This window comes from Vombatus ursinus, unplaced genomic scaffold (assembly GCF_900497805.2).
Source record: "Vombatus ursinus unplaced genomic scaffold, bare-nosed wombat genome assembly UNPS02014793.1, whole genome shotgun sequence".
In the NCBI taxonomy this organism is placed as follows: Eukaryota; Metazoa; Chordata; class Mammalia; order Diprotodontia; family Vombatidae; genus Vombatus; species Vombatus ursinus.
Window position 1 is genome coordinate 6,347,443 of NW_020954571.1, and position 24,751 is coordinate 6,372,193.

The window sequence follows — 24,751 nt, forward strand, 5'->3', positions numbered from 1 at the left end:
TCCAGGAAGTATTTATTGAGCGCTGCCTGTTTGTAAGGCATTGGTAGGTACACAGTCCATTTAGCTAAGAAAAAACAGTTCTAGGTAATGGTAATGATCATCATTATGTGTTTACTTTTTACTTTCCATATTATAACCTCATAAATCAAATGAGCCACACTCTTCATTTGGGGAAGTAATTTCATAAAGCTTCCACATGGCAGTTTTCCACTGTTCATTTTTCTCCAACCAGTCACTCAACAAACATGTTTGAGATGTTTCTTCTTCAGTGGCTTAGGAGCTCAGCTACACCACGGAATTCATTTTTATGTGAGGATCACAGGATATTAGAACTAGAAAGGGCCTTAAAAATCAGTGCACATGAAGTAAACACAGAATTAAATGGAAGGGAACCTTAGAGACATGGGCAGAACTTGGGTCTCTTGATTCACAGTTCAGAGCTTTTTAGTTTGTTTTTAATTCTCTTCATCAGTCTTACACTCTAGTCTGGAAGTTGCTACCATAATCTCCCCTTTTTTAAACAATTAAATTTTATTTTTGTTTTGTTTTGCTTTTTGGTGAGGCAATCAGGGTTGACTTGCCCAGGGTCACACAGCTAGTTAAGTGTCAAGTGTTTGAACTTAGGTCCTCCTGACTCCAAGGCTGGAGCTCTATGCACTGAGCCACATAGCTGCCCCAATTAAATTTTATTTTTAAAAAATGATCGAGCATTTATTTTTTTCTCCCTCTTACCTTTCTCCCCTCAATGAAAATGAGAAAGAAAAAGAAAAATGTATAGTAAAGCCAAACAAAATTCCAGATTGGCCATGTCCATGCTCAGTTTACCATCTTTCTATCAGGAAAATACCTTTATTACAACCACAAATCTAATCTCTCAGTTGCATACATTAAGCTGGCAAGGCTGCAAAACCACTAAGCAGTGGGAACAACTAAGACTTGTTCTTGATAATTCAGACATACCTCCCCTAAAGCCATGAATTGTTTCCATGAAAACATGACTTTAAGCAAAACAATGTTACAAGGGGCAATGAGTTCCACAGGAACAGAACTGAGCAGAATGCAGCCAGAGTTCCTTGGGCAAGGAAGAGTTGGTGCTTGAGTTGACTGAGCAGGGAACCTAAACACATTTTGCAATGAAATTGTTCAGGGAAGCAGGTGTGCTAGATTTACTTAATTCTTGGGCGGTTCAGTGGTACAGTGGACAGAGCATCAGGCCTGCAGTCAGGAAGGCCTGAGTTCAAATGTGACCTATTACATTTATTAGTTGTATGACCCTGGGCTAGTCACTTAACTCTGTTACCCTCAGTTTCCTTATCTATAAAATGAATTAAGAAGGAAATGGCAAACCACTCCAATATCTCTCCCAAGAAAATCCCAAACAGGGTCCCAAAGAGTTGGACACGACTGAACATTTTTGTTATTATCTTTTTCTAGGTCAATCTCATGCATACTAGAACCCGTAAATATTTTTCTTCTTGCCAGTCTGCAAGATGCCCCCTGGAGGAATTCTGGGAAGATTCAGGAACAGAAGGTCACAAGAAGATCAATCTCCTCATTATTCCCCTCAAAAATAACAATAGAACACTTCTACCCCCCTCCCCCAAGAAGCAAAACTGTGAGAAATTCTCAAGAGAAATTTTGAAATAATGTGTCAAAGTTTGGTAAAGGAGAAGTCAAATTTACCAGATGTAATTTCAAATGTAAATACTTGAATTATCTTACAAATCAATGGATAAGTAATTGGATTGAATAGATAAATGATTGGACTGAAAAACACAGCCCTACAATACAATAAGCCTAATGCCAAAATACACCTAGATTTAGGTATTAAAACCTACTATATTTCAGATGATTACATAAAATCTGGAGTTGTAGTAATGATATGGGATAAAGCTGAATTAATATTAGAAAACATTAAGGGAGGCAAAAGAATCATAATAGGCATTAGGGTGCCATTGACAATAAGAGAATGTCAATATTCAGCATCTACACAGCTAATGGCAAAACAAATTTATAAAGTAAAAATTAATTAAATTTTAAAAAGAATTAGATACAAAATCAATTAACAGTGAGAGATTTTAACATTCTACCCAAGGAATTGATAAATCGAACAAAAAGATAACCAAGAAATAAGTTTGTAGACTTGAGTAGTATATAAAAGAAACTGTGTTTAGTAAATATAAAGAGAGAACTATATGAAAAAGAAGAGACTATGCATTTTTCATGTTCATATGAAACATTCACAAAAATTTTTCACGTTACCAGATACAAAGTTAGAGATAACTTCAGAAAGGCAAGTAAAGAATGCATTTATCAGTAATACTCATAAATGTTAATGTAAATAGTATAAAAAACGAAGGCATATATGGAGACGTGTTAAATAATGCTTCAGTTAAGAACAATTTACAGAAACAATAACAATTTACAGTTAAGATATTTCAATGCTTCAACTATCTGTGAATTAGCTCTTTGACACAGATTTCAGTCCCTCTGTAACTTACAGTAGTTGGCAACTCCTCCACCAAGTGTTCTAGAGTTGTCCTGGATGAAAAATTCAATACTCTGTGGCCAAACTGGTGATAGTTGCCTTAATCTGGCTGATCTGGTCCTTGTTGTGTGAGGCCTCCAGTTTATTATCAGGTCTATACTCAAAGCCTTTAAAGATAGGCCCTGAGGGGCAGCTAGGTGGTGCAATGGACAGAGCACCAGCCCTGAAGTCAGGAGGTCCTGAGTTCAAATCCGACCTTAGACCAAACACTTGACACTAGCTGTGTGACCCTGGGCAAATCACTTAACCCCAGTTGCCTAAAATAAATAAATAAAGATAGGCCCTGAAAGTGTAGCTTCCACTCCATCGTATCTACCTTTGATAAACCTTGGCTATCTCCATGCTGTGATGAAATATCAGAAGAAAACTTTGGTGGAGTATACTAAGGAGATATTAAGAAGATAATGATGATATTTATTACATGTTAAAATTTGTTGGATGCAACTAAAGAGATAGTCAGAGGCAAATTTATTTTGGATACTTATACTAAAAAGAGAGGCAAAGAGGAAAATTATGAGTTGTTTACGGCTAAAGACATTTTAAATGATTCAATTAATGTGCCCAAAGCAAGCACAAAGAAATCCTCAGAACAAAAAGATAAATCAGTAAAAGAAAAAATAATAGAACAACTAAATAAAATAACCTTTTAAAAAGACAATAAAATTGTTAAGTAGTAACAAATTGAATCAAAAAGAGGAGAAATAGAAATCTAATTATCAAAATTAGAAATGAGACAGGGGAGATTACAGTGAACAAAGAAGAAATAAAGGATACTGACAAAGACTGTTTTGCACAGTTTCACCAAAAATATAAAAACCTATTAGGGAATTGAGGATTAGTTAGCTCAGGTATAAAGATGGCCATCTTTGCTCCTTCCTCCAGTGTTCTTAGTGCTATCTTAAGGTTTCTCTGAGCCTCAGGATTATTTGCATGGCCAGACTTTAGTTACTAAAGGAAAGGATGGAGATGGCAGGAATTAGAAAAGATTCGAGTGATTTCCCTGGCCTCTACTGGACTCAAGATAACTAAGGTACTAACCAAATTAAGTCAACACCCTTTGCACCCTGAGGCAAGGAAGAAATGAATGGAATCTATCCTAATTTACCTAGGAGTGAAGGGTGAGGACCTTAAGTGGTGGATGTTGAATGAAAGGTCTTCAGAAAGTATTCACAGCTACTGGTGGATAGCCTCTTAGCTGTGGGGCTAACAAAAGAGTTGTCGATTTGCTAAGTAGCCCAGAGGCATATTGTCTTTGATTATTTCACTATAAATGATATAATTTTTTTTCTCCTGAGGAAGGGAGGGAGAGAGAGAGGAAAGAGGAGAAAGGGTAGATAGAAGCTGTTACATAAGAAATTCTTACTTCAAGCCAGGAATCAAAAGAGCTAGCTCAAAAGAGGAAAGACACAACGTGGAGAAGCAAACAGACCTTTTCCTTCATTGTTAGGATCAGTCACCTGGACTGGGCAAGTTGACTTTCTAGTCAACCTAAATTCTCTCCTGACTTGGGAGGACCTCAACCCCAGGGTGGTGCTATAAATCTGAGATAAGTAGGTCCCTGGCAAAAGTAAGGCTCACCTGTGGGAAAAGTACTCTTGATTGTCTATGCCCTTAGTATAAGTCATATATATAATATGTCGTGTATGATATATATAATATATAATATCATAGATTATATGTAATATATAGTGCATGTCATAAACTTGTTCTATGTTCTGTGGCTTGTTTTTGTTTTTTTTTTGTAAGAGAACTGTGGACACCTAAATAAGAGTTAAAAACAAGTCAAATTCAGGTGTTCCCAGAGAATAGGTTTTCTAGGGTTGTGAGCCATAGAGATATTATTATTGCTAATTCTACAAGATTGAACCTGGTCCGCCTGCCTTCAATCAACCCACAGGTTGCAAAAATATGAATAATTATTTACAAAAAATATTAAATGCCCAAGATAAAACAGGAAATACATGACCCAAAGAAAAGATTCTCAGGAGAAATTAAACAGGTCACTCATTAATGAGCTACTATATGTTTACCCCAAAAACAGAGTTTGTCCTAAGAAAGAGACAAACGGATTAGGTCATGTATCCACATTTTATTTCTCTTACAAACTAGTGACATGCATTGCTTGGGAGCTGTAGTGCAGAACTGGGCCCCTCTAAAGGGGCCAGTCCAGAACTGGCTCAATTTGGGATTTGGGGATACAGAGTTATATGCCCTTTGAAGAGTAGGTGCTCCCAAGGGGTGCCAATCAACTCTGATGGTCAACACACTGGGAAGTGGGCTATATTAAAATGAGGGTCTTGAGTAAGTGACTTAGGTCACTTAATCCTGGAACAATACTTTTTCAACAGGAGCTGATATCCCACCATCATTCTACCTCTGGACAGAGGAAATACTGTTCTATCAGATCACCCTCCAACCAGACCACTCCCAGCCTTCGGGCTATCTAGGTGAAGAATCTGTCTCCACCCAAGACCGAGTACATTAAATCAATTCAGGTCTGAGTTGGAGTTTGACCAGGATAGGACTCAATACAATCTTATTATTAGTAATGTCCTTGTGAAGAACTTTAGAGCAGGAGGTTGGCTGGGGAGGGAGCTCTAAGAATCAATTTTCACATTGATAAAAAGTCACCAAGATCAGATACATTCAGAAATTAATTTCATTAAAAATTCAAAGAACAAACAATTTCTATACTACATAAATTGTTTTCAATAATAGAAAAATACATCATTTTATAGATACAAAGCAGATATGTTCTGATGCCCAAACCTAATACAGAGAAGTGTGACATACAAAAACTTTGAGAGACATAGTTTCTGGATAATTAATCATTTTTATGAATAATTAATAAAAGGGGTCAATGATACTCTCAAATGCAAAAGACCCCTTATGGAACCCACTCAATGCTTATATGTCCTTGGAAGAGTGGGTATTTCATGGTGCAATGACTGACTTTGATAGACTTAACTCTTCTCAGTAATGCAAGGATGTAAGACAATTCTAAAAAGATTCATGATGGAAAATGCTGTCCACATCCAGAGAAAGAACTTAGGAGTCTGAATGCAGATGGAAGCATACTATTTGCTCTCCTTTTCTTTGGTTGTTTTGTTTCTTCTTTCTTGTGGTTCCTCTCATTAGTTCTAATTCTTCTTTACATCATGACCAATGTGAAAATTGTTGAATATGAATGTATAAGTAGAACATATATGAAATTGCATGCTGTCTTGGAAAGGGGGGAGAGGAGGAAAGGGGAGAAAATTTAAAACTCAAAATCTTATGGAAGAGAATGTTGAAAACTAAATTAAATTTTTTTTAAAGGAAGAGTGGGTATTCCTGAGGGTGGCAATCACTCTGATTGGTTAACAATTAATGAGAAGGATAAATATTATAACGAAAGGTAGACCTATTCTAATGAGGGGCTGAGTAACTGATCTGTCTTGCTCCCAAATCAACCCCAGCCTCAGGAGTTCTAGGCAAAGGATCTATCTTCACTACAAGGGGTTTCCCCATTTGGGTGGGGTCTGAACAAGAATGAGGAGAAAGTTAATCTAATCTCATGATTACCAATATCCTTTAGATGCTAGCTTGGCATAGTAGAGAATGAGGATCTAGGAAAGGAAAAAAAATGGCTCTCCCCAATAATTGTTTATTTAATAATAATTTCTCTCAGAAGTAAAAGAGAGCTATCTATCTATATATCACTATTGCTGCAAAAATATTAATAAATGCTGGCACAAAGAATGTACTTTAATATAGTAATAATTAGGATTCACAGTATAATGTGTATATTAGGAATATAAGAATGATTCAATATTAGAAGATTAATATAATAAGTAATATCAACAAGAAAAAACAAAAAAGATATTAATTGATGCAGAAAAAGCCTTTAATAAAACACAACACCCATGTGTGTCAAAATATAAGAATAAACAGATTTTAATTCAATATGATAAATATTTGCAACACAGAATTAAGGACTTAGCATTATATGTAATAGATATTAAAAGCCTTACCACTAAGAACAGGAATAAAGCAAGGATTTTTACTTTCACTATTACTATTAAATATAGTTCAGGGAATAGATATAAGTAGAGAAGAGATGCATATATCTATTTGCAGATTATATGATAGTTTATTTTCAAAACCCAACACACCAAAAAAAAAAAAATGAAATTTGCAACAATGACAAAAGGTATCAAAAATTTGTGCATATACCTCCTAAGATACAAACAAGATCTATGTAAGTATTACAGAATGATTCTTAAAAGAAATGAAAGGATAACTAAATGACATTTTGTCATTGTTGCAAATTTCTTCTGGTTTTTGTTAGTGATATATAGGAAATCTGATTTTTTGTGTTTTCTGTTCTATCTTACTAAAATTTTCTATTCATTCATTGATTTTTTTTTAGTATTCTTGAGTCAATCAGCTTGAATTGCCTCTTAAGAAACAATTTTTAAATTTTCAGCATGAGCATTTATACCTCAGAAATTGGCAAATGCTACAACTCAAAGCTTGATATATTGTTTTTATTATTGGAGTATAAGAAAGTGATGGAGAAAATGTTAATAATGAAGATTAAACTTAAAGAGATGTCATGCATTTTCAGAAAGCCAGTGGTTAAACATTTACCAGTATTTATTAGTGACCTTGGCTTGACTTCCTTGTACCTCAGTTTCCTCATCTCTAAGAATACTTATATTATCTGCCTTACATGGTTGTTGTAAGGATCAAATGGGCAGCTAGGTGGCACAGTGGACAGAGCACTAGTCTTGGAATCAGGAAGACTCATCTTCATGAGTTGAAATCTGACTTCAAATGCTTATTAGCTGTGTGACCTTGGGCAAGTGACTTAACCCTGTTTGCCTCAGTTTCCTTATCTGTAAAATGGATTGGAGAAGGAAATGGAAAGTCATTTCAATATCCTTGCCAAGAAAATCCCAAATGGGGTCATGAAGAGTTAGACATGACTAAAAAACAACTAAATAACAACAACAAAGGATCAAATATGACAACACTCGTAAAACACAAGGAACTATAAAGTGTTACATAATAATGATAATGATGATAACGGCATTCATATAGCACTTATTATGTGCCAGGCACTGTGCTAAGCACTTTCTAAATATTATCACATTTGATCTTCACAGTAACTCTGGGAGGTAGGTGCTACCATTATCCCCATGTTACAGTTGAGGAAACTGAGGCAAACAAAAGTTACTTGCCACAGTCACACAGCTAGTTAATGTCTGAAGTAAAATTTTGACTCAAGCCTTCTTGACTCTAGGTCCACTGCTCTAAAGTGAGACAGTTCTCATTTTAAGTAAATTTGCATTATGCAACTTCGACTTTACTTAAAAAATTCTGAAAGAAATCTGCATTCCCAAAAAAACCTATGTTAACATTACAGTACAGTAATGTGCTCTCTCTTCACTCTTTAGCCTCCCAACCCTCCCCACCAAAAACAAAAACCAAAAAACCCTCCAAATGAAAGCAGAAGAACAGACATGGAGAGACCCCCCCACCACCACCACTATGGGTTAGGGGGAGGTTGGTTTGAGACTTCCTGTTGGACATTTACCCTGCTCAGTCCACCCCTACCCTCCCGCCCCACTCTCTGTGTATTATCCCACCCCTTTCCTGTTCTTCCTTTGTGTTCTGGCCAGACCCCTAAGGGGCTCCCCTCGGGCCTCATGTTCTTCCTCCTGCTCTTGCTTCCCTGTCTCTGGACCCCACATATCCTCAAACCATGTGCCAGTCCCCTTCCTCCACAGGTGTAGGGTCCCCTCCTTTCCTCCTTCTCTCTCCCGTGACTGGAGAATGGTCTACTTAGGTAAAGCCAGAACTGGCTATAAATGGAAACTATTATTGTATTATTATTTAGTATTTGTATAGTTCCAGGAAATGTGTGGAGTGGTACAATGAATATTAACTGGGCAATGGCTTCATAAATACGAAGCGGTCTATAAACAAGGGGAAAAAACCACAATAAGTGAAAAAACAAAACAAAACAAAAAATAGATTAAAAAAAAACAGGGTCGCCCAACCGAAAGTATCATAGCAATAGAAATAAATATCCATTTCAGAGGATTCCAATAGGCTCTCTCTGAGGCAGTGATCACCACTCACATTTTCTTGAGGGCCCCATGTAAGTAAAACAAATGTTTAGGGTGGCTACAAATGTACCAGCAAATGACTTGCACCTAATTTACGTGTACTCTTCATGCATGGTCTGCTCTAAGGCAGTTTTCATTTCCAGTTTATCAGGGCACCTCTGATGTACTGCTATTCATTATCATTCTGTTTTCTTTTTTTTTCTTTATTATCTATTCATGATCCCACATATATTCTCTACATATAAGTATAAGCTGTAGAAAGAGGTGAGATGCAAATATTGGGGAAGACAGCATGTGGACTAAAAGACAACTGATCTCAGGTTAAATACAATGACCAATCTTGGTCTATGAGGACAAATGTCGAAACATATTTCCCTTTTCTTGAAAAAAAAAAGTGTTTGTGGTCAATGGGTACAGAAAGTTGCATCTGCTGCCAAACTTGTTGTGTCTGTTGTTTTTGTTTAAATGTTATTTTTTTTGTTATAAGGGAGGGCTCTGTATTAGTTGTGGGAAGGGAAATGATTGTGTTGTAAAAAACAAAAGGCATCAGTGAAACTTTAAAATAACAACAAAAAAGAATATGTGTGGGGAGAAAGACGTATAGATGTATCTGACTATACATGATAGTTATTCATCCACTCATTCATTCAACAAACATTTATTAATTGCCTTTTATGTACTTGCCCAGGGTCACACAACTAGTAAGTGTCTGAAGTTGAATTTGAACCCAGGTCTTCTTGACTCCAGGCCTGTTACTCTATCCACTGTGCCACCTAGCTGCCTCAGGAGGAAATGATCTGGACCTTGATTCTAGGTGCTAAGATATAAGGCAACTTATTATATCCCTCCATTTGTCCCTCCCCAGGAAAAGTAGGACATAAGGCATATTCTAAACAAAGCTAATACAAGACAAAAAAAAAAAGCAGCAAACACCAAAACCGCAAACACCAAAACCACAAACACTCTTAGAAGTCAGAATAGTTGCAGTAGTGCCAGTGGGGTGACAACTTGTTGGAAAGTCACCATGCCCCAAGTGGTCAGCAGAAGGTGTCCTCTAGGGGACAGTTACCAGGAACAGAAAACTGGCTCTTGGAACAAGGCCTTGAAGGTATCTCTACTCTGAAACATTTGAAGGTTTATATCTAGAAATTAAAATTAAGGGTCTAAAATCCCTTTGCTCATAATTTACTCTGTGGCCTAAGATGATATCTCCTTTCCATTCATTCTGTTACTCATTCTGTATTTTCTGGTACCTTGTTAACCACTTCTCCCTTAAAAGGACATTGTGCTAATGCTATATAATTGTGACTGAGGCACCTAGACAGTCCCGTAGGGCTCAGGACTTGGGAGAACACTAGCATCCACTACAGCTGTGCCCCTCAAGTGTAGGCCTGCATAACCTGCGGCCCTCAGCCCATTGCTACATACAGCCTGTGGGCACGCCAAAGGATTTCGGGTACCCTGCAAAAAATGTAGAAGATATTTTCCTGTACATTTTTCACGGGCCACCTGAAATCCTTTGGCAGGCCACAGGTTGTGCAGGTCTACTCAAGTGGTTTACTATATAGTAGAAATAATTTTTTTTTTCAACCAACAACAAGGTTTATTAGAGATCTGCCATATTAGTCAGACTCTTAAGGAATCTGAGATTAGTAGAAATAATTTTGAAAGATTATAAACCTTTGGGTGTGTGTGTGTGTATGTATGTGTTTAAAAAATATATATTTTAAATGGTCTGAGATAGCTACTTAAAAGAAACTGGTAGGAATGATTATGAAACAAAGAACCAGATTTTAAAAGATGTTAGCACTGGAAAGGACCTAAGAGATGGTCCAATGCCCCTGTTTTACAGATGGGGAAACTGAGACACTGGGAGGAATAATGATGTAACCAAAGCTATAGTAGTGGTAGAGCCCTAAATAGAAACCAAATGTCCTGACTTTTAATCCAGAGATCCTTCTACCACACTACTTCTGGCTCATGTTTTCCCCTTCATCTTGTACACCAATGAAAGCACAGTAGGCACTCAGTGAAGAGTTGGGGACTAAAATCTCTCAGTGTCAGACTTTTGTATGCTGGGCTTTCTTAAAGCCAGGCATTCCTTTAATGCTTCAAAAGATCTATTTTTTAATCAATGGGGGTTCCTCCTTTCCTGAATGATGTAGAACACAGTCCCTCCATGTACATTTTTTTTTTTTTTTTTTTACAACTAAAGCTGTTTATACAGCCTTCGTAAATTATTTAATGAGTTGCTACGGTAAGGTGACAAATTGCCCCACACTTACTGATGCTAGTCTTTGGATTACAAACACAATCTGTCACTGAAGGCATATTTAAAACCTTCTCAGGGGCAGCTAGGTGGTGCAGTAGATAGAGCACTAGCCCTGGATTCAGGAGGACCTGAGTTCAAATCCGACCTTAGACCAAACACTTGACACTAGCTGTGTGACCCTGGGCAAGTCACTTAACCCCATTGCCTAGCCAAAAAAAAAAATAAATAAAAACAAATAAAACCTTCTCAGCTTGATAGATTCTGCCAGAGGTTGTACTCCACTCACTGGCCTATTCTTCCAGAACCCAGGGTTACCTTCTCACCAGACTGAGGTATCTGAGGACTTTTGTGGAATAATGCAAAGCCCATCTCTAATCCAGTTTTAGTCTGGCTGTATGCTGTTGCTGCTGACTTGTGGTAGTACCCCAGTTGTAGTCAGGGGTATCATGAGGCCGAAATGAGATAAATGGATGTAAAGCACTTTGCAAACCTTAAAGAGCTATAAAAATGCCAGCTATCATTTATTATTATTATTTTTAGCTTATAGTCACTAGGCCTTCAGTCTGGTGATTATTTCATTTCATAAGCCTTCTTCTACACTCTTGCTGAGTTCAGACAATGCTTATAGTGCAATACAGAACTGTGCTGCTAAATGTTTAATAAGGACAGGTGGGTGGCTCAGTGGATAGAGTACTGGCCTGGAATCAGGAAATTCAAATAAACTCATTATGAGTTCAAATCTGGCCTCAGATATTTATTAGCTGTGTTACCCAAGGCAAGTCACTTAACTCCATTGCCTCCATAGAATTCCATCCCGTTGCCCCCAAACAAACAAACAGTTTAACAATCAGGTTGGGGGGGAAGAATATATGAACACACATTTTAAAGTTTAATCTGCATTATTAACATTTTCTTAACTCTAGACAATCAACAAACAATAAATCCTGCTCTGATCTGTAAGGATTGTTTCAGTGGTTTAAATGCTCACATTGAAAACTTGAGAATTGGCTTTTGTAAGCTGGTTAGGGCTGATACCAGCACACCCTAGTATGGGGAAACTGTTTATATCTAGAGCCATGAAACAATGTAGCAGATCACATATATAGTTGCAATAGACATCTAGAGAAGTATTTGTTCAAGAACTTGGAGTGGGGTGGGAGTGCCTGGGAATGTGAATGCATAGTATAGAAGATGTGGATGACATTTAAATAATAATAATAATAATAATAAATGACATTAGTGCTTTTGTTATGTTACCTTATTTGGACCTCAACAATCCTGTGAAGTGGGTACTACAGGTGTTAATACCCCCCTTTTATACTCCTCAACTCTGATCTCACTTCACTCAATGGAATAAAATTATTCTATTCAAAATTACCAATGACCTAATAATTAACTAATCTGGTGGCCTTTTCTTAATCCTCAGTATTCTTGACCTTTCTGCAGCATTTGACACTGTCAAGCATCGGTTCCTCTTGGATATTCTGTCTTCTATATTTTTTTTAAGAGATAATCAGGGTTAAGTGACTTGCCCAGGGTTACACAGTTAGTAAGTATCTGAGGCTGGATTTGAACTCATGTCCTCCTGACTTTAGGGCCCATGTTCTATCCACTGTACCACCATCTTCTTTCTTTTTTTGAAATTCTTGGTTTTCCTCCTTTCTGTCTGATCTCCTCAGTACTTTCCTATCTCATCATTTATATCATGCCCTCTAATTACGGGTATACTCGAAGGCTCAATCCTGGGCCTTCTCTTTCTATACTCTGTCACTTGGTGACCTCATTAATTCTCATGAGTCTAATTATCATCTCTAAGCAGATGACTCTAAGATCTACATAGTCAGTCCTAGTCTGTCTCCTGAATGCCAGTCTTGTATCATTGACTATCTATTGAACATTTCAAGCCAGATGTCAGATAGGCAACTCAAACTTAACATATCCTAAGCAGAACTCATTATCTTTCCTCCCATTCTCACCCCTCTTCTGAACTTCTCTATTTCTTTTAAGGTAACCACCCTACAATGGGAGCTGGACAATTATCCCCAACAGACAGTGCCATCTCTCTGGTCCTGCCTTTCCCTGTTTTTCTTTCCTTCGTTGTTCCACATCTCTCTTCCCCTTTTATATGTTGTCTCCTTCCATTAGAATATAAGCTTCCTGAGGGCAAGGACTGCCTTTCTTTTTGATTGTATGTGTATTCTCTCTCTCTCTCTCTCTCTCTCCCTCCCTCTCTCTGTCTGTCTGTCTCTCTCTCTCTCTCTGTCTCTCTCTCCCCCCTCTTCCCTCTGTCCAAGTCTATAGTCTCTTCTAATCTTCAATCAATTTTTCTTTTCCTTTATAATGCAAATAGAAATTTCAAAAGTCATTAGACCACTCAAAGTCTGATTCCTTTAATTTCATCAAGTGTATTGAAAGATTCAATTGACCGGGGTCCCAGGATTCCCCCCTTCCCCAAATCTCACTTTTAAAGAAAGGTGAAGAGGTTGCTAGCAAGCATACATACTAAGGCGGTCAAAGAAAGAAAAGTCTCATATATATTCAAATGTATATAGCTATACTTTTTACTCAATTCAATAAACATTTAGCAGGTACCTACTATGTGCCAAGCTATGTGCTAAGTTGGGGATACAAATAAGAAAAAGAGCCAATCCCTGCCCTCAAGGAGCTTACAATGTAATGGGGGCATGACAACATGCAAAAGGAAACTGAAAAGGGGAGGAGGGGGCATGTTGTTCTCTGGAGTCAGAGCCAAATAGAACTGTGGATGGAAAATGGTGTGACCAGGAATGTGGTAAAACCCCTTGGTAAAAGAAGGCTCTGAGAGGAGTTTAGTGCTCTGTTCTCCAGTCCACCAATTAGAGGGGAGAGGTAACTGAGGATGGGTTGGGAAGGTACTGTGTATCAAAAATCTATTTTTGGGCCATTCTTAGGGGTGATGAGATTTCAGGTGATCAGCTTATCCTAGGAGTGAGGTGGGGGAAGGGGGGGCTTGAAGTTCCCTGACTAAATAAAATGTGGTATATGAATGGAATATAAAATTACTACACTAAGAGAAATGATGCATGTGAAAAATACAGTGAGAATGGGAATACTTTAGATGTAAAGTAAAGCAGAATGAGCACAATACACACAATATACACAATGACACCACCATACAAGGAAAGAATAGAAACCACAAAAAGATTGAAACTGAACCCTTTATAATTATAATGACCAAGCTTGGCCCTGAAGAAGAGATATGAAGGAGGAGATGACTGCTATGAAACTGTATATATGTCCAGAATTAATTGAAATATGAGCTAGTTTCAACGAACTGCTTTTTCCTCCTTATTCTTTTTTATTCTTTGTTATAAAGTATAGCTCTCTTCTAGGTGTGGGGGAATGATAAACAGTATTGGGAAATGGAGGTGATAAAAAACATGAAATATAAATAAAATTTTTAACAAAAAAGAAAAAAAAGAAAGGGGGGTGGTAGGGGTGGAAAGGGATATAGATTTTAAATTTCACTAAAGAAAGGGAGCATTTTACCGCAGAATAGTTTATTGACTTGGAAACTTAGACACTTCTGTTTCTAGTTACTCAGAGAGTCCAGTCAACAAATGTTTACTGAGTACCTACAATATTTCCAGCAGTGTGCCCAGTAGAGTCAGGGATATTGAACTATAAGACAAGATCCCTTTCTTCAAGTAGTTTATAATTTAATTGAGGAGAAAATGAAATATTAATAAACACTATCAATCAATCAAATATCTCAATCACTGCAGCATGTGTTGGGGATACAAAAACAAAAATGACATTTGTGCTTGCCTCTAAGGAACTTACATTCTATTAGGGGAAATGATACAGGATCACAGATCCAGAGCTAGAAAGGATGTTAGGTAACATCTAGTCCGCTCCTCTCCCTTAATTTTTACAGATGGGGAAATCAAGGCCCAGAGAGATTAAGTGATTTGCTCAAGGTCACACGAGTAGTAAATGACAGAGACAGGCTGTGAACCCAGGTGCTCTGTCTGCGAAGCCAGTGCTCTTTCCTGATTTCTCTAAGTAAATACATAGATAAATAGATATTACATATATGAGTAAATATAAAATATAGGGTGGTAAGTATTTTATGTGTATATATAAATATATGTATATGTGAATGTGTATATATATAATACACACACACACACACATTTATGCTAACATTTATATAGCACTCACTTCATGCCAGGAGCTATGCTAAGAGCTTTATAATTACCATCTTATTTGACTCTTACAACAACCCTGGAAGGTAGGTGCTATTATTACCCCATTTTACAGATGAGGAAGTGAGACAAACAGAGGTTAAGTGACTTGTCCAGGGTCATTCAGCTAGAAAGTGTCTGAGGCTGGATTGAACTCAGGTTTTCCTGACTCCAGACCCAGTGTTCTACCCACTTTGCCACAAAGACATCACTCTCATGATGCCATTGATTCTCTTTCAAGAAGGAAGGATGAACAACAGCTGTCTTTACCATACATACATACATACATACATATATGGGTATATGTATACATAAGTATGTGTATATATGTATACATATATACATACACACACATACGTATATGAAGCTAGGTGGCCCAGTGGATAAAGCACTGGGCTTGAAATCAGAAAGATTCATCTTCATGAGTTCTAATCTGGCCTCAGATACTTTCTAGCTGGGCAAGTCACTTAACCCTACTTGATTCGTTTTCCTCATCTGTAAAATAGACTGGAGAAGGAAATGGCAAATCACTACAGCATCTTTGCCAAGAAAATGCCAAATGAGGTCATGAAGAGTCGGAGATGACTGAAACAATTCAACAACAAATACAAATATACATACATATACATATATATATATAAATGTATGCATGTATTTGGTGTTGACAGGATTGGAGAGGAGAGAAATTTTAGGTAGAGACTATTTAGGAGTCTAAATAGTCTAAATGAGAGGTTATATGTGCCTGGGCTAGAGCGGTTTCTGTGTGAATGGAGATATGGAGATGGACATGAGGAACGTTGTGGAGTGAGAATCAGTAAGACTGGGCAAATGACTGAATACTGGGGATGAGAGAGTGTGAAGTGTGAAGGATGATTCTGAGGCTTCAAACCTGGGAAGGATGGTGATGGCCCCAGTAAAAATTGTTTGGAGGAGGTGTGGGTCTTTGAGGAAAGAGAAAGTCTTTTGCTGCTAAGGTTGAGATGCCTATAGGATATTTAGGGGATGTCCAGTAGGCAGTTGGTGATGTGGGATTAGAATTCAGGAGAGGGGATAAGGATGGATATACAGATTTGAGAGTCATCTGCACGGAGATGATAACTGAATATATAGAAGCTGATGAGAGAATTGAGAGTCACAGTCAACTCTTCTCTCTCATTCCTCACTTTTGATCAATTGCCATATCATTTCAATTTTATGTAATTCAGGATCATTTCATCACTACTAGAAATTGTCAATAGGTTATCTTTAAGGAGCCGTTAGACCAGCCTTAAGGATTTGTGGATCAAATGCAGATTGATGGATCAAATGCTAGAACATAGAAACCATACAATACATTATTGCAGACTGAAAACACTTAGTACCTACCAAATACCTAGTAAGACATGACCTAGTGGCTACATGAGAAACTTGTTATATTTCACAAAATGAAAGAAGACAAATCTTCCTATTACAAATGTAGATCTCAAAGTACACTAGAGAATTAAGTAAATAAACCCTACTGGAACTAGACCATTATCAGAAACAGAACTACTGACCAAATCACCGAGACATGTCACTGATCTATAAGAATTCAAGAATATTTTCAATTAGATATTGTCACATCAAAAACTCAAGCTTTTTAAACTATAGAGATCTAGCAGAAGAAATAAAAATAATTTGGGGAAAGGAGTAGGTACATATCCTGTGTGACACAGGAGTTGTCCCAAAGATGCTTTGAGTGAGCCTACAGAAAATGAGTTTTCATACCAATTCTTTTATTCAATTTCAAAAAGCAGCTATTTTATTTACCTGTGTAACTATCTGAAGAATATTACACATACAAGAATAATAGCAGAATATGATTTGTCCCAGGATTATTTCTATCTGAACTCTTTTGAAAAAATCCAAATGAGATAATTATAATAATTCACATTTACACAGTGCAATTAAGGTTTGCAATGTGCTTCTCAGAGATTTTCTCATTCAATCATCACAAAAACCTTATGAAATAGGTGATATTATAATCTGTATTTTATAGATGAGGAAACTGAGGTTTATCAAGATAAAGTGGTTTGTCCAGTATCTCTGACAAGTGTCAGTCAGAGGCAAGATTTGATCCAGGTCCTATTGACTGAGACCAGAGCCCTATCATTAAAGGATTAGTTGAGTTTGGATAGGAAGAGGAAAAAGAAAAAGGCATTCTAAGGGGGTAAAAAGGGGTGGGGTGGGGGACCAGTATCACTGAGGTTCAGAAGAGGCAGTCAACATTTTAGTTTGAAAAACACAAGATTCTCATGACAGGATCTATGTAGAGAATTGAAAAATGAGGTTGGCAGGGCCTATAATATCTGATTATGAAGGGTCTTGAAATATAGAGGAATTCAGACTCTGTCTAAATTGGAAGACAAGTCTAGAGGTGGCATATAAAATGGATTAAAGAGGATGGGAGTGGGAAAGGTGGATAGAGATAGTCAAACTGCAATGCCTCTAATGAAGGGTGGAGAAAGTCAGAGTAGCCTAATGGATAAAAGGCTGCTGGTCTTTGAATCAGATTGCCTCAGACACATACTTTGGGCATCCCTTAACTTCTCAGTGCCTCAGGCTACTTCAAGACTAAGCTATAAACAACATCTATTTGAGTGTCGGGAATTTCTGGACTGGGAGGTTACAGTCTAGATTTTGAATGTGAATGACTGGAAGAATAGTGATCAATCAACAAACTCTTATTAAACTGACACACAGGCATTGTACTTAGCATTGGAGATACAAAGAAAAACAGTCCCTAACTGCAAGGATCTTACATTCTAACAGGGGAGATAACATATACATAAATCAATATACAAAGTAGATGGAAGGTCATTTAAGGGAGGCTGAGTGCTAAAGGAAGCTAAGGATCCTAAAAAACAGAGGTTAGGAGAGAATTCGTGGGGTGGGAGACAGTCAGTGAAAAGGCATAGAGATGAGAGATGGAGTGTTGTGTGTGAGAAATACACATGTCAGTGCAAGTCAGTATGACTGGATTGTATGTCGAGTTCATAGAAGGGAGTAATATGTAAGAAGGAAAAGATAGGAAAGAGAAGGGTTGTGAAGGATTTTAAATGTCCCAAACTTAGGAATCCTAGAGGTAATAAGAAGTCTTTGAAGTTTATTGAATAGTTGTGCTACATGGTCAGTTTCCTTCATACAAATATTCATTTTCTATCCCCTTCATCAACCAATCTGTTCACAAACAAAAAAAAAAAACAACCCTTATATAGTCATAGATTTTGTTGCTTTTTTTCTGAAAGTTTTCAGGTCCCCCTAGTGGTATATATTTATTATGACAACAATTATCCTTTCTCTTCAAGGAATTTGGTGAATATTGACAGTCTTTCCACAGGGTCTTAGAATTTGGAGGAACCTCAGAGGTTTGGGAGAACTTGATCCACTATTTTTACCTCTTACCCTGGGAACCAAAATAAAATCAATATTGCTACTGGAACGGGAAGAAGGAAGGGGAATAAGCATTTCTATAACATCTACCACGTGCAGGCAATGTGCTAAGTGCTTTAACAAATATTATAGATCACGGAAAGGGTATGTCAGTCAACTTTCCTATGGTTACACTCTGAATTCTCAAATCAAAATACCCCTCTCTTGCTACTACTCCCCTATAAGTGTTGTCCCTTTATTAGAATGGAAACTCTTTGAGGGCAGGGATCATATCATTTTGGGATTTTTATCTCCAGGGAAGTTCTTGGCAAAATAATTGGGTTTCTTTAGTCATTCATTCTTCTACCTAACACAGGATTCTTTTCTAAGGAATCCCCAAAAGGTGGTTGTTCATCTATTCTCTCTTCAAAAACTTTTCATGACAGGCAACTCACCATCTGTTGAGGTAGTCAATTCTATTGTCCAATAATTCTAGCTATTAGTTTCTCTTTATGTCGGGTTGAAATCTTCCTCCTTGTAATTCTAATTGGTAGTCCTATTTCTGTCCTCTGAAGCTATCCGGGACAAGTCTATTCTATCTGGTACCTGGAAATAGTACTAGTTGAAGAAAAGGAAAGCCTGGGTTCAGAACCTGCCTCTGACAATTTACTACCCATAGGAACTTGGAAGTCATTTCAGTTTGGCCCTCAGTTTTCTCATCTGTAAAATGAGTATATTGGTCCTCCTTTTGGCCCATGGCTTTTGAGGTCCCTTCCATCTCTAGATCGATGATACTATATGATTACCCATGAGATGTTTGAAGGTGGTAATCAAATCTTAACCCACTCCCTAAATCTTCTTTTCTCTAGGTTAGAAATCCTTGATATCCTCAAATATTCTTTGTATAAAATAGCTTTGGATTCTCATGTTTCTCTTGGAAATACTGATGCGTTCTGTGTGGTATAATGACTAGAATGTTAGATCTGATGTCAGGAAGATCTGGGTTTAAATCTTGCCTCAGACACCTAAAAGCTATGTAATCCCAGGCAAAGAGTGAAATATAAATATCGGCTATTATGATTACCAAGTGACCTGGGAGAGAATCTGATCACAGATCCAGCAAGGTTCTGTGAAATGGAAATTGAGACCAGCTTAGAATTATCTATCAATCATGTTTTTAACCCCTCTACTTTCACTTGGTATCAATATAGCTTTTGGGATTATCACTTTTTATCCACTAGCTAGGTGGCTAAGGGCAGCTAGGTGTCACAGTGGATAGAGTGCCAGGCCTGGAGTCAGGAAGACTCATCTTCCTAAGTTCAAATCAGGCCATAAAGACTTACTAGCTATGTGACACCGGGCAAGTCTCTTAACCTTGTTTGCCTCATTTTCCTCATCTATAAAATGAGCTGAAGAAGGAAATGGCAAACCACTGCAGTATCTTTGCCAGGAAAACCCCAAATGGTGTCACCAAGGGTCGGACACGACTGAAAAAGAACTGAACAACCACATCCACTGGCTGGCTCCTTCCCTGCTGCCTACAAACATATCCAAGTCTCTGATGGTTAAAAACACTTCATTTGATCCTGTCCTTCCCTTCAGGTATTGTTCTATATCTCTTGTCTTTCACAGTTAAATTTCTTGAAAAGGTAGTCTACACTTATTGCCTCCATTTTCTCACCTCTCACTCAATTCTCAATCCTTTGCAATCTGGTTTTTGGGCATCATAACTCAATTTAAATCTTTCCAAGCTCACCAGTGATCTCTTAACTGCAAAATCCAATGTCTGTCCTTAGTTCTTATTCTTCTTGACCTTTCTGCAGTATGAGAGAACATTTATTAAGCACCTATATGTGCCAGCAAAGAAAAGCAAAAACTTTTCCTGCCCTCATTCAGGTGAGACAACATGTAAACGACTGTGTACAAATAAGATATATACAAGATAAACTGGAGATGATCTTAGGGGGAAGTAACACTAAGGAAGAATAGGAAAAGCTTCTTTTAGAAGGTGCGATTTTTGTTGAGACCTGAAGGAAGGGAAATAGAGGTGAAGATGAGGAGTGAGAACATTCCAGGCAGATGGAGCCTGGTGTTAGAGGAAGAGCAAGAAGGTCAGAGTCACTGGATTGTAGAGTGCATGGAAGGGAGTAAGGTGTCAGAAGACTGGAGAGTTTTTGATATCATTGATCAGTTCCTCCTCCTATAAACTTCCTCCTCCCCTTTTTTACTCCCTTAATTCTCTTTCTGCATACCTGGCCATTCTTTTTCAGATTCCTCTCTCTCACTAAGTGTAGTGCAATATTCAGGAGTAAATTATTTTTCCCACTTCTTCTTTAAAGGTCTCCCTCAATGAAAAATAATTTTATTAACAATGAATCCTTCACTACTTCAAACGACCTATGATTTCATTGTTTTGGATACTCCCTCCATACCACAGAAACCTTTAGAAGTGAAATGGTGTTCTTCATTAGGTACTGTCACTCTACACCCCCACCCCCTTCCTACCTGTCCTTTGGCCAGACTTCTTGGGATGAGCCTTTCTGACCATTCTATTAAAACAAGACAGACTCATAATCTATTGCAGGCCAATATTCAACACTTTCCCAACCCAAACAGGATGTGCAGGACCTTGTGCTCTGTTTGCATTGGCTTTAGGAACCTGGGTTAAAGAGTAGATAGTCAAGATGGTGAACTGAGAGACTTGAAGAAAGCCAGGATCCTCACCTACTCTACAAACACATAAATACTAGAAACATCAAAGAGAAGGGAAATGACTAAAATTTCACAAGAAAATAAAAATCAAGCAAACTGAAAGATGAACAAAGCAGAGTGGCAATACAATTGAACAACTGTTGCAGTCATCCCTCAACATTCAAGGACAAGGTCTCCCACTGCATTCCGGGCCATCTCCAGTCATCCTGATCTATATCTTACCACTGAACTCAGATGGCTTGAGAGGAGAAAGTGAGGCTGGTGACTTTGCACAGCTGTCCCTCACTTAAATCCAATTCACTTGCACGTTTATGGCATGATCTTCCTGATGTCATGGTCCTCTTTGAGAAGGAAGGACAAACCAACAACAACAACAACAAGTATAGTCATTCCCCCAGGCTTTGTCCAGGGCCCCTTTCTCTTCTCTAGCTATATAGTCTCTCCCTGTATGATCTCATAACTTTCATAAGTTCAATTAATATCCCTTTTGAAATTACACTGCATTACTTTGTATGTGTTTCATCTTCTATAGTAGAAGCTAATCGATGGCAGGGCCCATTTTATTCTTGTCTTTATATATCTAGTGCCCTGCACATAGTAGATGTTTAATGTGTCATACTTATCATATTCCTAATCTATCCTTTGTATTTATTATATTCTTATTTGTATTACATTTGTGTAACATTCCCCTACTAGACTATAAGCTGCTTGAGTTTCATCTTCTCCCCCAATTCTTCCCCAGTACAGTGCCTTGCACATAATAGGCCCTTAATAAATGCTGAATTGACTCCAAACAAGCATCAAGTGTGGGCTTGGCCATTTTTCATAGCGCTGCTGGTAATGAAAAGAAGCAAATCTGAAAATGGGAGTTTTACTACTGTTACAGGTTTCATATACTTATAAGAACCATAACTCCTCTGATTCTATATTCAAGTATTAAAGGTCTACTATATGCTAGGAATTGTGATAAAAAGACCAAAAAAAAAAAGTCCCTGGTTTCCAGAGCCTTATATTTTATTTATATTATTGATGGTTAAGAGTGTTGGACCAAGGAATTTGGGTTTTAGTTGTGTCTTCAAATACATTTTAAGTATTTTCAGAAAGGATCATGTTTTAGCCTTCTTTTTAGTAATTCCTCTTAATTCTTAGCACAGTTCTGGACTTATATAGCAGATGTACAATAAATAATTGTTGAACAAATAACCGACTTTACAGCCACAAATCGTGATCAAGGGAAGAGAAAGGTAAATTTAATTTTACAAAGTAGGCTAGGCAAATTTCCAAGGAGCTCACAACCAGGCTTCACTCTCTCTTCCCTCAACAAAGGGCAAATACTTATATGTATGTGGTATCCTTATAGCAAGACTCCTTTGGTGAAGTGCTTTAAAAATCCACAGGTTCTTCTTGCTTTCCTGCCTCAAATCCTACCTTCTTCATCTCTTCCTAACTCCCAAAATAAAAGTCCAAACCAAATCAAGTGTACACTTTAGTGGAGGAATGCCTTCAGTCATTCAATAAGCATTTATCAAGCGTTTAATATGTGCCAGACACTGTTCTAAGCACTTAGGATACAAAGAAAGGGAAAAAGGTTCTGGCCCTCAAGGAGTTTATATTCTAATCAGGAGACAACCTGCAAATAACTGTGTCTGTCTACCTTGCTCTCTCTTTCTTTCTATGAGCTTATACATCTAGAGAAGATCCTCATATATCATATGTATTATGTATATATTCAACATAGATGAAAAGTATTGACAGAGGGAAGACATTAGCACAAGGAAGGATGTTCTGGGAAAGAAAGGTCTCCTGCACAAGGTGGGAGTAAAGCAAGACTTGAAGGAAGCCAGGAAAGCCAGGAGGTAGAGGTGAGCAAGGAGAACATTTCAGCATGGTGAAGAGCCTGAAAAGGCTTGGGAGCCAGGAGATGGAGTGTCATATGGGAAGTATCAAGCAAGCAGGCCAGTGTAGTTGGATCATAGACTACCCGCTGAGGATTAAAAGCGTAACAAGACTAGAAAGGTAGGAAGGGTTCAGGTGGTGAAGAGCTTTAAATACCAAACTAAAGAGTTTATATTTGATGCTAGAGGTAAAAGAGAGCTATTGGAGTTTATTGAGTAGGAGGGTGACAAGCTTTAGGAAGGTCACCTTCGCAAAAGAAGGGAGGATAGACTGGGGTGAGAAGAGTGTTGAGGCAGGGAAATCAACCAGAAGGCTATTTCAATAGTCCAATTGTGAGGCGATGAGGGCCTGCACCAAGATGGTGGCTCTCTGAATAGAAAGAAAGGGATGTTTATAAGGGATGTTTTGAAGGTAGAAAGACCAAGACGGTGGCAGAATGGATACGTGGCATGAGTGTGAGTAGAGAACGACACCTAGGTTGCAAGCGTGCTTAACTATGCTGATGCTGGTGCCTTCAACTATAATAGGGACATTTTTGGAAGAAGGGAAGGTTTTTGGGGGGAAGATGAGGTCTGTTTTGGGCATGTTGAGTTTGAGAGGCCTACGGAATATCCAATTGGAGATGTCCAAAAGGCAGTTAGTGAAACATACTGAACCAGTCCATGAGAGAATGTGACATGAGTCCATAGTGATTAAAGGCATTGATTTAACTGGGTGGGAGAGAAGAGCTAATTATTTAAAAGGGTTCCTCAAGCCTGAGGAGCTGAGCAAAGGTGTTTTGGGTTCCAGTATCTGTTCTTTTGCTTACGTATTGTGCAAGTCTGTGTACACCTCTTCATAGCCTTTCTTTCCTTCTCTGTAAAATGCTCTATTTTACGGGGTTGTTAGAGAAATTAAATGGAATCATGGCTGTCAATGCCCTTTAAATGTGGGGAGCAGGGATGTTATTGAAGGTGATGAGCTACCGTTTCCTTTAAGGTTCAAAATCAGGCCTATAACAAGCAGTGCCTGGCCCAGGTCTCTCTATTCCCTTGGGAACAGGGTCTCAACAAGTAGTCTCCAGGTCCCTTTCGGCCCTAAATCCTACAGCTTTGCAGGAAGCAGGAGAAGGGTAAAAAACAAACAAACAGAATGGTAGAAAATATGAACCCTCGGCTAAAACCACACCCGGACAGAATGAACTTGTTTATCCCTCCTTAGCAGCGCCCCCGCCTCTAAAGAATCAGTCACGTGACGCCACTCCCCCCTCCCCCCCGCCCCATTTCTCGTGGCTCCTCCCGCAGCGCCGGCGCTTCTTTCTGCCGCCTTCAAAGTCACAAGACTTTACCATGGCCTTCTCTCTCAATCCTTCCGCCAGTTCCCGCCCCGCCCCCCCTCCGCAGCAAGCACACTTTATGCTCACTCTTTAGTTCCCTTAGACATATTTCCATTCCACAGATAGGTATTCTTCATCTCCTGTGGGAGGTCTAACTACAGGAGGATGTCCACGGTAAACCTCCGCGGTCGAGTTGGGAGCTGGGGTGTCAGCGGGCACTCTTTTCCGTGGCGGAAGTTTCCAGAGGCTTTCGCTGTGCGCAGCTGAGGGAGGGGA